The 12471-nt window shown below is 40.6% G+C and overlaps 1 protein-coding gene across 1 annotated transcript in view; it reads right to left on the bottom strand.

Moving 5' to 3' along the window:
* The window catches only part of pygb (phosphorylase, glycogen; brain), a 37590-nt gene that overhangs the window by 24285 nt on the left and 834 nt on the right, over window positions 1–12471 (bottom strand). The window lies entirely within an intron of this gene.

The following is a 12471-nucleotide window of genomic DNA, read 5'->3' as shown; positions in this document are numbered from 1 at the left end:
ATGGTCGGGGTTGACTAGTGGACACTCGACCGCGCCGTGACTGGGGCTATTGCAGAGGGGACAAGATGGCTTAAGTCCTAGGAAAACGCGGTTATGGAGCTCCATATCGAGCGCGCCCCAATAAGGGTTTTGGTTCCAGAGGCCGACTCTGGCAGCGCATTTTGCTGGAAACAGCCGGTGGTATGTATAAAAATGGGCTCCCCCGTAGGACATGGCTAGGCCGGCGATGATGGCCAGGTAGTCGTTTAACTCTTTGCGACGGCTGGGGAACACGGAACAGATGACTTCTGTGTAGTTGGTAAAAGCTATGGTGAACTCGGGAAATGACAGAATTTTTGACGCTGGGCCAGAATGTTTTAACGACAAAACCAGTTCGCCGCACACTAAATCCCGGTTATGAGAGGGAATAGGGAGGGAGGGAAGAATGGTAGAAAGGTCTACGTCTGCACCTGACAAAATGAGGTTCCTGGTGGACGCTGTGACTGGTGGTGGTTCGAATGCTGCAGCGTGAGGAGGCGGTGGCAGGGCCTTTGCTGTGGCAAGTGAATAGCTTGGAAGCCGGAACGGGACGTCGTGGTCCACAGCACTCGCTGAGTGCAAATGACCCGCTGCGGCGGGCTGGTCTAGCGCGGAGCCGGGGAAGAGATGGGAAGGGGGAAAAGGGTGGAGGGAGGCAAGTGGAGCAACCTGGGACAGGGTCGCGGGGAGTGGGACGGGGAAGGAAAGAGGGTTAGGGGGAAGTAGCGACGCGGTCGCTATCGGCGCCGGCTGAGACCAGGGAGAGATGGGAATCTTCGAGCTGATGCTTCGTGAGTTGAGGCATGCTGAACAGACGCGGGTCCCGGGAGGGAAAGGGGGGGGGGGGGGGGGGGGAGCAGTCGTCGGAACGACTGGAGGTGGGGCAGCCCTGGACCGAGTCCTGGCTAGGGGAGGTGGATGGGGGAGGGAAAGAAGGGGTGGGGGGGTGTAGCGACGCGGTCGCTACCGGGGCCGTCTGGAGAAGTGGGGTTGGACCCGGAACTATGGCGGAGATGCGGCGGGAAGAAAGTCGGCGGGAAGGAGCCTGAGCCACTGACGTGGCAGTAGCTGTGGCTGAAGCGGCGGAATGATACGCTCTGAAGCGTGTGGTGCCGGAGAGTGCTGTCGGCGTGCCCGGTTCGCGAGGTGGCTGGTGGTGTGAGCTTCGTCCGGCTGAATGGCCGGCGGAAGGAACCGCGCCGGGATGCCAGAAAGAGCAGCCTGCTTCCTGTTCCGGAGAGGAAAACAAAGGGGGGGAGCGGGAGGGCGAAAAAGACCGGGTTATCCGACTGCGTTAAAAGGCGAAGGAGATGGAACTTCCTATCCGACCTACGGAACGCGACGCCGCGGGAATGGAGAGTGCTGCGGATGCGAGCCACTGTCCAGTGAATAGGGTCGTCGCCTTGCTCCCGCTGGGTCCTGGTGCTGCCGCGAGATGAGGCTACTGAGCGAGAGATGCTGCCCCGGACGGGAGCAGGAGAGGAGCGCCTTCTGCGACCCTGTGTCCTGGGTTCCCTACGCTGGCGGCGAGGGGAACGAGTAGGATTATTTTCGCCCGGCGGAAGGCCCTGGGTGTCGGGTGTTGGCAGGACGAAGTTGTCCTCCAGATCGCTGGAAGAGGCGTGGATTTCCAGTTCCATGATCGCTGTCTTGTCTATGCGAACGATACTCAGACTGAATGATTTCGCGGACGCCGGAGCGTGTGACGTATGGAAAAGGAGGTCGGCTTAAAAAGCCTACCCTGCGGCGGCAGTGGGTGAGTTAATTGCTGTCAATCATCCCGAACGCTCCTCCCGAACTTTGTTTAGAAAACAACATTGATCAAAGTTGTGTGGTAGATTGGGGAGTGGGGGGGCACCATCTTCATCTCACTAAACAAACTGAAAAGGACACTGGATCTAATGACCACACACAAAAAGGATACAAAATGCATAGCCTACGTTTTGACAATGTAAGTGAAGTATATGTAGCGTGATACAGGCAATTGTAGGAATCCAATAACAACTTAATGTCCAGCAAGGAAACAAACGTTCAATGTTAGAACTACCAAAGAACATATTTTAGATCGATGTTGCAGACCAATTATACTCGCAATATGTAATTGGCACTATAATACAAGCATGTTAACAAGTAATAACACTCGTTTTTGGTTTGTTGTAATGTTTCCCGTTCAATAACGCACTCACTGCTGTCTATCCCATTGAAACACGACACGACAGACACGCAAAGAGCTGTTTGGAACTGTTGAAGCGTACGTGAACCACGTGACCGTATGGGTATGAGTTTAGACTTTATACATTCGTTTTACATTCAGGTGGAGTTCTGCTTGTTTCTGAACACAATAATTTGAAGGAATTGTGTTTACTTAACTGCCCAGTGTATGCTAACAACTTAATTCACCCTCGATTGCCCAATTGTTGACGACAAATTTCTCTGGAAGCTATATTCAATGGTAGTATCATTAGGTTGCTAACTGGCTAACTTCCCACGGCCATTGTAGGGAATGTCCATTTATGTGAGAATAAATTCAGATGCAACTTACGAGTATGTGATGTTAAGGCAAAAGGGTTAGCTTGCTAAACCGAGCTACACAGTCCGGCCATTGAAAGCAGTTCTACAATGAGTACACTCGAGACAGTTCTGGCCGTTTAACTGGAATTAGCAAAATGAGGGAACTTAATGTTACCCTTAACCTCCTTGACACACAGAGAACTCTCAGTTGAAACGTGTTTGTGCCGTTTAGTGATGTTTGCTAAAAGATTTAATATTTTTATAGGTGCTTTCTGTACTCAAGCCAGTGCACCTCCATTAGATTACATGCAATCAAAACAAATGTTTTTCCCCTCGGGAGCTTTTCAGCCACGGTAACCACGGCAACTGGGGGCGGTAACCACGATTATGACTAGTTGCCGACTGTATGTATGTCATAGGAGCATTATTGTGTGCCACTCATGCTCGGCTTCAAGTCTTTATAAAAGTGATTTTAGCTTCCACTTTTTCCCTAAAAACCCCAGCCTACGCGCAGTGGCTGCATAAAATAAGGAGGGAAGGATTTTCGGTGAGCACGCATTTTGGTACAACAAGCACTGCTTCACAAGTGACTATTCCTATGGCAGGCAACTTGCGGCCAGAGGGCCACTTGCGGCCCCTTAGCGCCTCTTTAGTGGCTCACTGGCTTTCCCTAAAATGGAAGTTTATTTCTAACTAGACTGCATTTCCGACGGGAACTGCGAAAGTGTGCTTGCCCTGGTCCGGTCACCAACGTGAGCAGACAGTGGCATACTCTATGCTGAACCTGGCTTGATCCAGGCATTGTAACAGTAACAATAGTTGAATAGCCCTCTCCTAGCTTGTGGGTTGAATGCGGTTCGTTGGATTTTACCTGTAGCCTGCCTTCGAATTTAGCTTCTATGACTGAGATCAAGTCAATAAAATAAAATGACAGCAGTGATTGGCTGCAAAAATAAATAACGTCATGCGCCTCTCAAACTGGGCTATCATGTAACCTACAGAGGAATTGAAATTATGAACTAGAAAAGCATTTCCTGAAGAAAATACAGTGCATGAAAATGCAAAAATATTATGTAAAATATCATAAAGAGTAAAAACAAACTATATTGGTTGCTAGGTAGATTAGGTTTAATATAGTTGGAATGACTGAACAGTTAAATAGGTGGATAGTTTAAATGGTTAAATTATTTAGGTAGATAGTTGATGATAACTGACAGTTGGAATGGCTCTAATGTTTCCTAGCAGTTATGCTAACCATGTTAACAAAGATAACAATGCTAACCAAGTTACTTAACTTAGTTAATTTAGCTAATGTTTTCTAGCAGTTTCTTTTAAAATACTAATAATGCTAATGTTGTTAACTATGTAAACAATGCTAACCATGTGACTTAGTTAACTTAGCTAATAATTTATAGCAGTTATGCTAAATAGTAAGAATGCTAACATGCTAACCCTATGACTTACTTAACTTAGCTATTCATTTTTAGCAGTTATGTTAACTATGCTAACCATATTACTTAGCTAACTTAGCTAATATTTACTAATACTTCTGTCAAAAATGATAACTATGCTAACAATGCTAAGTAACATGTTATCTATGCTAACTACGTAACTTAGCTAACTTAGCTTATCATTTTTAGTAGTTATCAGAGGTGGGACCAAGTCATTGTTTGGCAAGTCACAAGTAAGTCTCAAGTCTTAGCAGTCAAGTCCAAGTCAAGTCCCAAGTAAAGACAGAGAAGGGCAAGTCGAGTCCAAGTCCAAGTCACCTCAAAGCCAAGTCGAGTCCAAGTCCAAGTCCCAATCTTTTTCCAAGTCCTGAACAAGTCATCAGGTACTCTTCACTTAATAATGCCATTATTATACTATCGATCATAATTTTAACACATCAATCTAATCTACAGTATTTTTTTTTATAAATACAGATTAAAATATGTTCAATGGTTTTGTCTTGAAATCTTTTACGATATATGCATGCGCATACCTGTGAAATATACGCATGAGCATACCTGAGTAATCTGTACGAAACGAATAGCTACAAGACACTCATAGCAGCAAATATATATTGTTTTTCCAAATTGCGGTGTCCACTGTAAGGATGAGTACTAATTTGACTGATGGCATTTCACTATGTTAGGCCACAGATTTGCCTGCAAACAATTTATTAGGCTGTCTGCCAGTGGCGACTCATAAGGGAAGCCAAGGTCATGGTTAATGATTACAATAAATGGTGATGAGAAGAATCGTCACATAGGCTACATTAGTAAATTGCTGCAGTTAAATATTTTACGTTTTTATTAAGGCTGTCAAACAATTAAAAAAAATAACTAATTTATCTCATATTTTGAAATGAATTAATCTAGATTAATTGTGATTAAAGCTTCTTATATGGCATATTAAATACAGCATAAATCACAAAATTACTGAGTAACCACAAAGGTAAAAGTAAAACACTTCTATTTATTTAAAGGATAATAATGACAAAGTAATTTTGTTTTAAAGTATTCATTTCTTAAATACTATACATGTGATGCTGTTTAACTCATTTGTAAAAGGTGCACTGTCACTTTAAGCCCATTGAGTGCCACTGTCCACACGTTCTCCTAATGATGTTTTTTTACCAGCTCCATTCAAATATAGCTATGGCTAGTCCACAAACTCTAACATTGTTTGTGCCATATGTATAGCACAATATTAACAACGATACGCATGATATTAAGTTGGCACAAACAGCTTTCATTCCTTTGGAAATAAAAGCATGTAATGACATGATGCTTGCTAGACATTTTCTGTTTGCAATTAAAAGTGAATTATGAGCCTGGTATAGCCAGTAGCCCCCTAGCTACGTGGAATGCGTTTCAATCGGCATAATATCATGTGCTTCATGTAAACGAATTATTGAAGACTTCAAGACTCACCAGTTCCATTACACAAAAGCAAAGACAACTCTTCATATTCTTGTCTATTTGCAGCCTGTCAAAGTGCCCTGGCTCTCACAGTTTATAACAGTAGTGAATACCGGATAAATCCGCAATTTCCTCTAATCTCTCTTTGTTTCCTTCATGATTTCCCTTCATAGGCCCACGTTTCTCTCCCTTTCGTGCGCGCTGAGACGTGTTCTCAATTAAATGGAGTAGGCCGCTAGCATACGTTCAAGTTGAATCATCCTTATGTAACATGCTGTTGATACATTTTGACATTGTAAACATTCTCTAACAAAAATGCAAATCAGTTTGCAGTAAAGCTAATATTTATTTATTATTGGTCCTTCCTCTGTCTCTTGGTGCCCTACACACAGTGCGTGATGCGTGGTGGTAACAGCAGCACTGATCACGGTCCTCTGCCTGTTTGTGTCCACTATGTGTATTTTGTTTTTTTCGTTGCGAGGTGAAAGCATCTCTGGGGTGACTGGTCCACGATCAGGAAATTCATTTTTTGACTCGAGACCTGTCAAGTCATTACAAGTTAAAGAGGCAAAGTCCGAGTCAAGTCTCGAGTGAATAGTATTCAAGTCCAAGTCGAGTCGCAAGTCATGCCGAATTTTATCAAGTCGAGTCTGAAGTCATTAAAATCATGACTTGAGTCTGACTCGAGTCCAAGTCATGTGATTCGAGTCCACATGTCTGGTAGTTATGCTAACTAGCATGCTAACAATGTTAAAAATGCTAACTATGCTAACCATGTGACTTAGCGAATCATTTTAGTAGTTATGCTAACTATGCTAACTAACATGCTAACAATGCTAACCATGTGACTTAGCTAATAATTTTAGTAGTTTTGCTAACTAGCATGCTAACAATGCTAACTATGTTAACCATGTGATAGCTAACGTAGCTAATAATTTTTAGCAGTTTTGCTAAAAATGCTAACAATGGTTAGCAATGTTAACTATGCTAACCATATTACTTAGTTAACTTAGCTAATCATTTTTAGCAGTTTTGTTAAAAATGTTAACAATGCTAGCAATGCTAACCATGCTAACTAGCTACAGTGGGTAGAAGTCTTAGTTGATGACAAGCAACAGTTACAATGGCTGAACAGTTAAAAAGTTCAGTAGTTTAAAGGGTTAAATTGTGAACAGTGAAATATTGTAGTGAGGACTTTTATTTTTAAACAGTTTTTGGCAGAGGAAGCAGTTGAACAGGATGTGTAGTCTTAATAGCAGCCAGTTTGTATGCTTAAAGCCTGAGACTGGCAGTTGATCCAGGTAGCCTGAACACCTGCCATAGGATTCTAATTGCTTAACGGCTCTATTGTGATGTCATCAGCCCATGTTAAGTCTATGGGGAAATTGAGTAGTTTTTAATTAAGTTAGTATAAATATAAATATATTAAAATATATTAAAAGTATAAAAGTTACAAAGTTGAAAAATACATTGCCCGGGTGTCCTAAGTAAGATCTACGTGACAAAGTTTGAATGAACTTTCTACGTTAAACGGTTGAAGCTGCATTAACTGCGTTAGAAAGAAGAATAAGAAGCCTAGGAAGAACAGTACAGTGCATTTTCATGCACTGTAAATATGACCAAGGCATTAAAAAGCTGCTTGTTTGTCAGGATACTTTTTCACTGATTTATTTTAAAAAAAAAATATGAGCTATGAGTGTGAATGTTATATATTCCATCCCACAAATTATGTTTTACTGGTTTATTTGACAAATATGGATTTGCTCTATAGACCTTATGTCTGTTTTGGATTGTTTTGTGAGCCTGGGGTTGTTTTGAGAGCCCATCTCAGATGTATCTCGGAATAAAGGAATAGGCTACTTCATATTACTCTAAACCACCGTCTGTAAATCAACTGTATACTACTGTCTATGTAACCCACCCAAATATTTAAGTCGGAGTCCTTTGCCTATTTATTATAATTACATATGTATATGTCCATAGGTTAACATATTATATTACTATTACTGTTTCCTTTCTCTCCTATTTTCCTCTCTTTTCTACCTGGCACGAGAGATACAGTCTGTTCATTATACTCACGTCACTTGTGGTATATAAGCTACTGCGCAGCCGTTGAAGTTAGTTCAACAAGAGTCAACACAGGGAGTAGGCAATAGCTCTGCTGTGCTTCGTACTGCTGTTCTTAAGAGATATATATATATATATATATATATATATATATATATATATATATATATATATATATATATATATATATATATGATATTATTCTCCAATCTTCTCGCCAGGTAGGCATCTGAACTATTTTCCTTTCCTTTCTGTGTTTCTTAAGTTGGGAAAATCACAATGGAATAGGTAACTGGGAAAATGGACGTTGGAGCTAACCGCTCAATGTTATCGTTATTATGCTAGCCTACCGTCTAGCTAACCACAACAGTGTTGTTCTTTTATTTATGAGAAATGTCTGCTATACTTTTGAATGTGACTCGTAAATAAGTTTAAGAGTAGTTTTATCATTTGTTTCAAGTTTTTGTTTTGTTTTGGTTGTCTAATGTTACAGTTCGCCTCTGAACATTTTGTCAATGTTTAGTGTTTTCATCGTAATGAGTTCAACAAGAGTCAACACAGGGAGTAGGCAATAGCTCTGCTGTTCTTATTTATATATATATATATATATATATATATATATATAAACAACCACCTGTCCTAGAACGAACTACACACAGGAACGCCCAGAACAGAACTTTGTAGAAAGACGGATCTACTCAGTGGCAGAACGCTACTGTTGAAATTCCAGCTGGTCAGCTGGACAAATAATTCCATTTCGCATAGCACTACACTGATTTAATTTAGTATTACTCACATGTTGTTTATATAAGCTGTATATATTTTGTTTTATATAATTTGTTTATTTATTTTAATGGCCATATTTATAAGTTATTTTAATTATTATTAATCTATTTATTATTTTCTTTATCTACCTGGATAAATTATATTTTAATATTACCCTATATACATCTCTCTCTCTCTTTTCTTAATAAATTCTATATTTTCTTACACCTTGAAACCAGATATATTATTCAATTTATTTGTTTATTATTCAATTAAATTGAAAGACCCTGTAAATTCCTCCCTCTCTGTGAAATCTAAGTCTTACACAGGAATGGTTATATCTACATTGCACTATATTTCTTGACCTGTCTGTATATTTCATCACCTTTCTATACTTTGCCTTACATGCAACACAGCTCAGATCTTTGGTTTCTATGAAGGCCAGTCGTTCTAAATGGATGGTTGCTATGGCCAAAGGCCAGTTCTATCTCTGCCGTTGTCAAGCGGGCATATCGTAGAATTCTGATTAACCTTATCTTATTTGAAACATCTCTATTTTACTTAGCCCACTTCCATACAGTGAGTCCCATTAAGAAGTGGCCACTTCATTCGCACTTACCGTGATTCACACAGCAGCATTATTAAATTAATCTGTCACCATATGCCTATGCCTACGTTTGCAAAGAAAACATTTTAATTTGATTCACATGAAATGTTACATTTAATGTACATGTTGACAATAAGTAGGCTAGTTTTGGTTGTTGGTGGTGTTATTGCATCCCTTAGTTATGCCTACAAATGCAAGTTTGCGATTGGAAGCTCCTGTACACAATAGTAGACACATTTCAAAACATCGCGTTAGGAGTTAGGAGTCCTCGCCACTGTCACAGACTTAGGTGCTACTTTTAGGGCTAAAGTGCTAAATAGCAGTCCTAAAGTTACAAGTGACGAAGTTACGAGTGCAAGCATCTCATATCAAATGACCATGGCATTACGCTAAACAACATAAATCCCAATTAGCAACATACATCTCCTCCCTATAGCTAGCCACACAAGAAATTAATGATACTAAATCTCTGCTTAGCATGCTTCTCCGCTTAGCATTCTAATAACAGAAGGGGCACATTTATGTGGAGCACTACAACATGACTCATTATGTCTGTAACTCTATAAAACACTTACTTTCATAAAGGAAACACACCATCCAGCACATACACATGTAAACCGATATTTTAGGTACTTGGCCACGAACTCAAAACGTGTCTCTCTGAAGCTCTGTTCTAGAATATTTGCCCTGAAGTCTGTTCCAGTTGCTAGGCAACATCAAATAAACAAAATGAGAGTCTTTTCAAGGTATTAAAAGCAGAGACGTTGATAAAGCGAGACGATTCATAAGAGGGTAAATTCTGGCACGTTGTGACGTGGGGTTTGAAACTGTCACGCCCATTTAGGAGTCTAGCAGGAGGTCCAGTGTCTATGTATTCCTATGGGAGAAATGAACATTTTCACGGAATATGACCAATCCCTTAGCCCTACATTCAGCGATGTAAGTTTTGAACCCATTTTCTAGAAGCCACATGTCTGGTTGTGGCTAGATGGGATACAGCTAATAACGGAAGTTACGTAACAGACAGTGAAATATCGCAAAATCTCGACGATACCAGAGCCCGTTTACGGACTATATTATTCCAGTTGCTGCTACTGGAAGAAACTGGAATCCATGCATTTCCACTGAATTATTTTTGGAATCTGACCCTTATCATACCTGTTCATTCTTACTCGTCGCTCAACTTATCGTGACTAAATTCAAGATGGCTACAAACGCTAAACTTCGTGAAGATACTGTCTGTATAAATCGTCTTGTAAGTAAACTACCAGTGCTTTTTCAAAGTTCTCAATGTCTCGTTTTAAATGTCAGGGCCCTCGGGAAGTCTACCAATGAAGTGTGGAGATACATTGAGCCTCGTAAATGGTGTAAAACAGTGATTTATTTGCATGGCTAGCCCGATGCCGAAGCACCACCATTGAAAAAGCTGTTGGTAGCATCGGCTAACTAGCGCCAGATTTTGGAGTGCAGGGAACAAGCCGAGATGGCCTATGAGACATACGTTTACACTCGGTATCATGTTTCAACACACTTTAGGTCAATATCACACCGGAATTCTCCTTTAACTTCGTGACGTTAGCCATAGAACTGAATCTTGTAACTCATATGATAGATACACAGAAATTCTTCTCACACTTCCTTCGCCTTCAAAGTCATCAAAGTTAAACATTTATTTATGTATTATTATAAATATCATCCTCACCAAGTCGTGTTATTGTTGAAGCTACCATACATCACAGGCTCAGAGAATCACAGGCTCAGTCCCTGCCTCAGTCATGGCAAGCGCCTCGATTTAAAGCGATTTATTAATCACCACTATGTGGATACTGTTTTTAGAATTGATTTAGATTGTTAGTATAATTTGTATTTTTGTAATTTGTATTTTAGTATATTTTTATATATTGTATTAAGTGTTAGTATAATTTGTATTTAGCATATTCTTTATCTTCTACTGTCCTTACTGCTTAGTTGTTTTTATATTATATACTTTAATTACTCTTTCTGCTGTTAAAGAATGTGTGTTGTGTTGTATGTATGCTGCTGAGACCTTGAATTTCCCCTGGGGATCAATAAAGTATCTACATGTATCTATCTATCTAGCTACATGATCATCTTCAAAAACAGTCATCCTAAAACAAAACAAAAAAAGTTATAGCCTTGAAGCTAATCTTCAGACATTGTGCATACTTGGAAGGCAATTATCACGTTATTTCATGATACTGATATTTTCGGGTTATAACATGAAAATATCATGTTATTTCAAGATATGATATTTTTACAAGATATATATCACGTTATTACATGAAATTCACGTTATTCAAGATAATGAAACTAAACGAAACGAGAGGCAAGAATAGGATATGCTTGTTTACACGACTCAATCAAATTCTATTTTAAGCTCGGTTTAAAAGGACACCAGGCAAGCCTGATGCTTTTTCTCTACGAAACTCCCCCTCGCTCAGTCTGAAGCTCTTTTCCTTTTCTTTGCATCTTCCGTCAAGGGTTTTCGCTGCTTCTTCGCCGGCTCTGCCATTATACACACGTTTGCAACAATCTCTAGCGTTTCGTTAGCCTGCCTCTGTGCTGTAAACTGATCCTGCTTCGGTCGGCGGGTAGGATACACCGAACTTGCAAGTGGGATATTCTTTCTACAGGCAGTAGGGGCGGGCGAGAGAGCCTTCATTCGCCCTGTAATGAGTCATTTAACCATATACCGACTTACGAAGATGATTAATTAACACGAAAACATTGCCTGGTGTCCCTTTAAGACATTTGAACACGGAATATTCTGTACCTGTGTGCAGTAGGCTAGCGGAGTGGCAATCGGGAGAGTCGGGAGGATTCCCGATGGGACCGGGCTGATTACAGTGTGATCTCAAAAAACGCATGCTATTGCTGTTTGAATATTAAATTTGCTGTGCTCTCCAGCAGCCTGCACTGTGCGACTGCAGCGCTTCACTTCTCACTCCCTGCGTCCCTTCCCCACAGCCTAATGACCGCGATGACCTGCAGGCTACCGAGCTAGAGTGCTCTATACATTTGCCCACATTGCGTGAAGATTCGCATATTTATCAAAGTCCTTTCTCCCTCTTGCGTCAAGTTAGCGAAAGTTTTATTTATTGTGTTGATAAGAAGATAGCCTAAAGCAGAACTATCAGGCTGTGTGAGAAGGCTATCCTGCACAGAACCTCTCTATCGGCTTCCTTTTCAGCGGCTCTCTGCCGATACACACACATCCCTCTTCGCTGCTCCTCAGTCAGCTGGGAATTGACCACATACACGTAGCCTACACACACATGCACAAAAACAAACACTCATCAAGCAGCACTGTGTAAGCCTAATAGCAGTTAGGGTGCAAGTTCAGACACGACTAGTTATCATTTATGCCAGCCATGAGCTCTTGTGGCCTCGTTTCGTTTAGTTTCGTTATTTTGAAATAACATGTATTTTCATGTAAAAACGTGATAAATATATTGTAAAAACGTGAAAAAATTATATCTTGAAATAACATGATATTTTCAAGTTATACCGTGAAAATATCATCATGAAATAACGTGATGCATATCTTGTTAAAACGTGAAAGATATTGTTATAACA

The sequence above is a fragment of the Alosa sapidissima genome, chromosome 16, assembly GCF_018492685.1.
Source record: "Alosa sapidissima isolate fAloSap1 chromosome 16, fAloSap1.pri, whole genome shotgun sequence".
Taxonomy (NCBI): domain Eukaryota; kingdom Metazoa; phylum Chordata; class Actinopteri; order Clupeiformes; family Clupeidae; genus Alosa; species Alosa sapidissima.
This window is presented reverse-complemented; position numbering and strand designations above follow the sequence as displayed.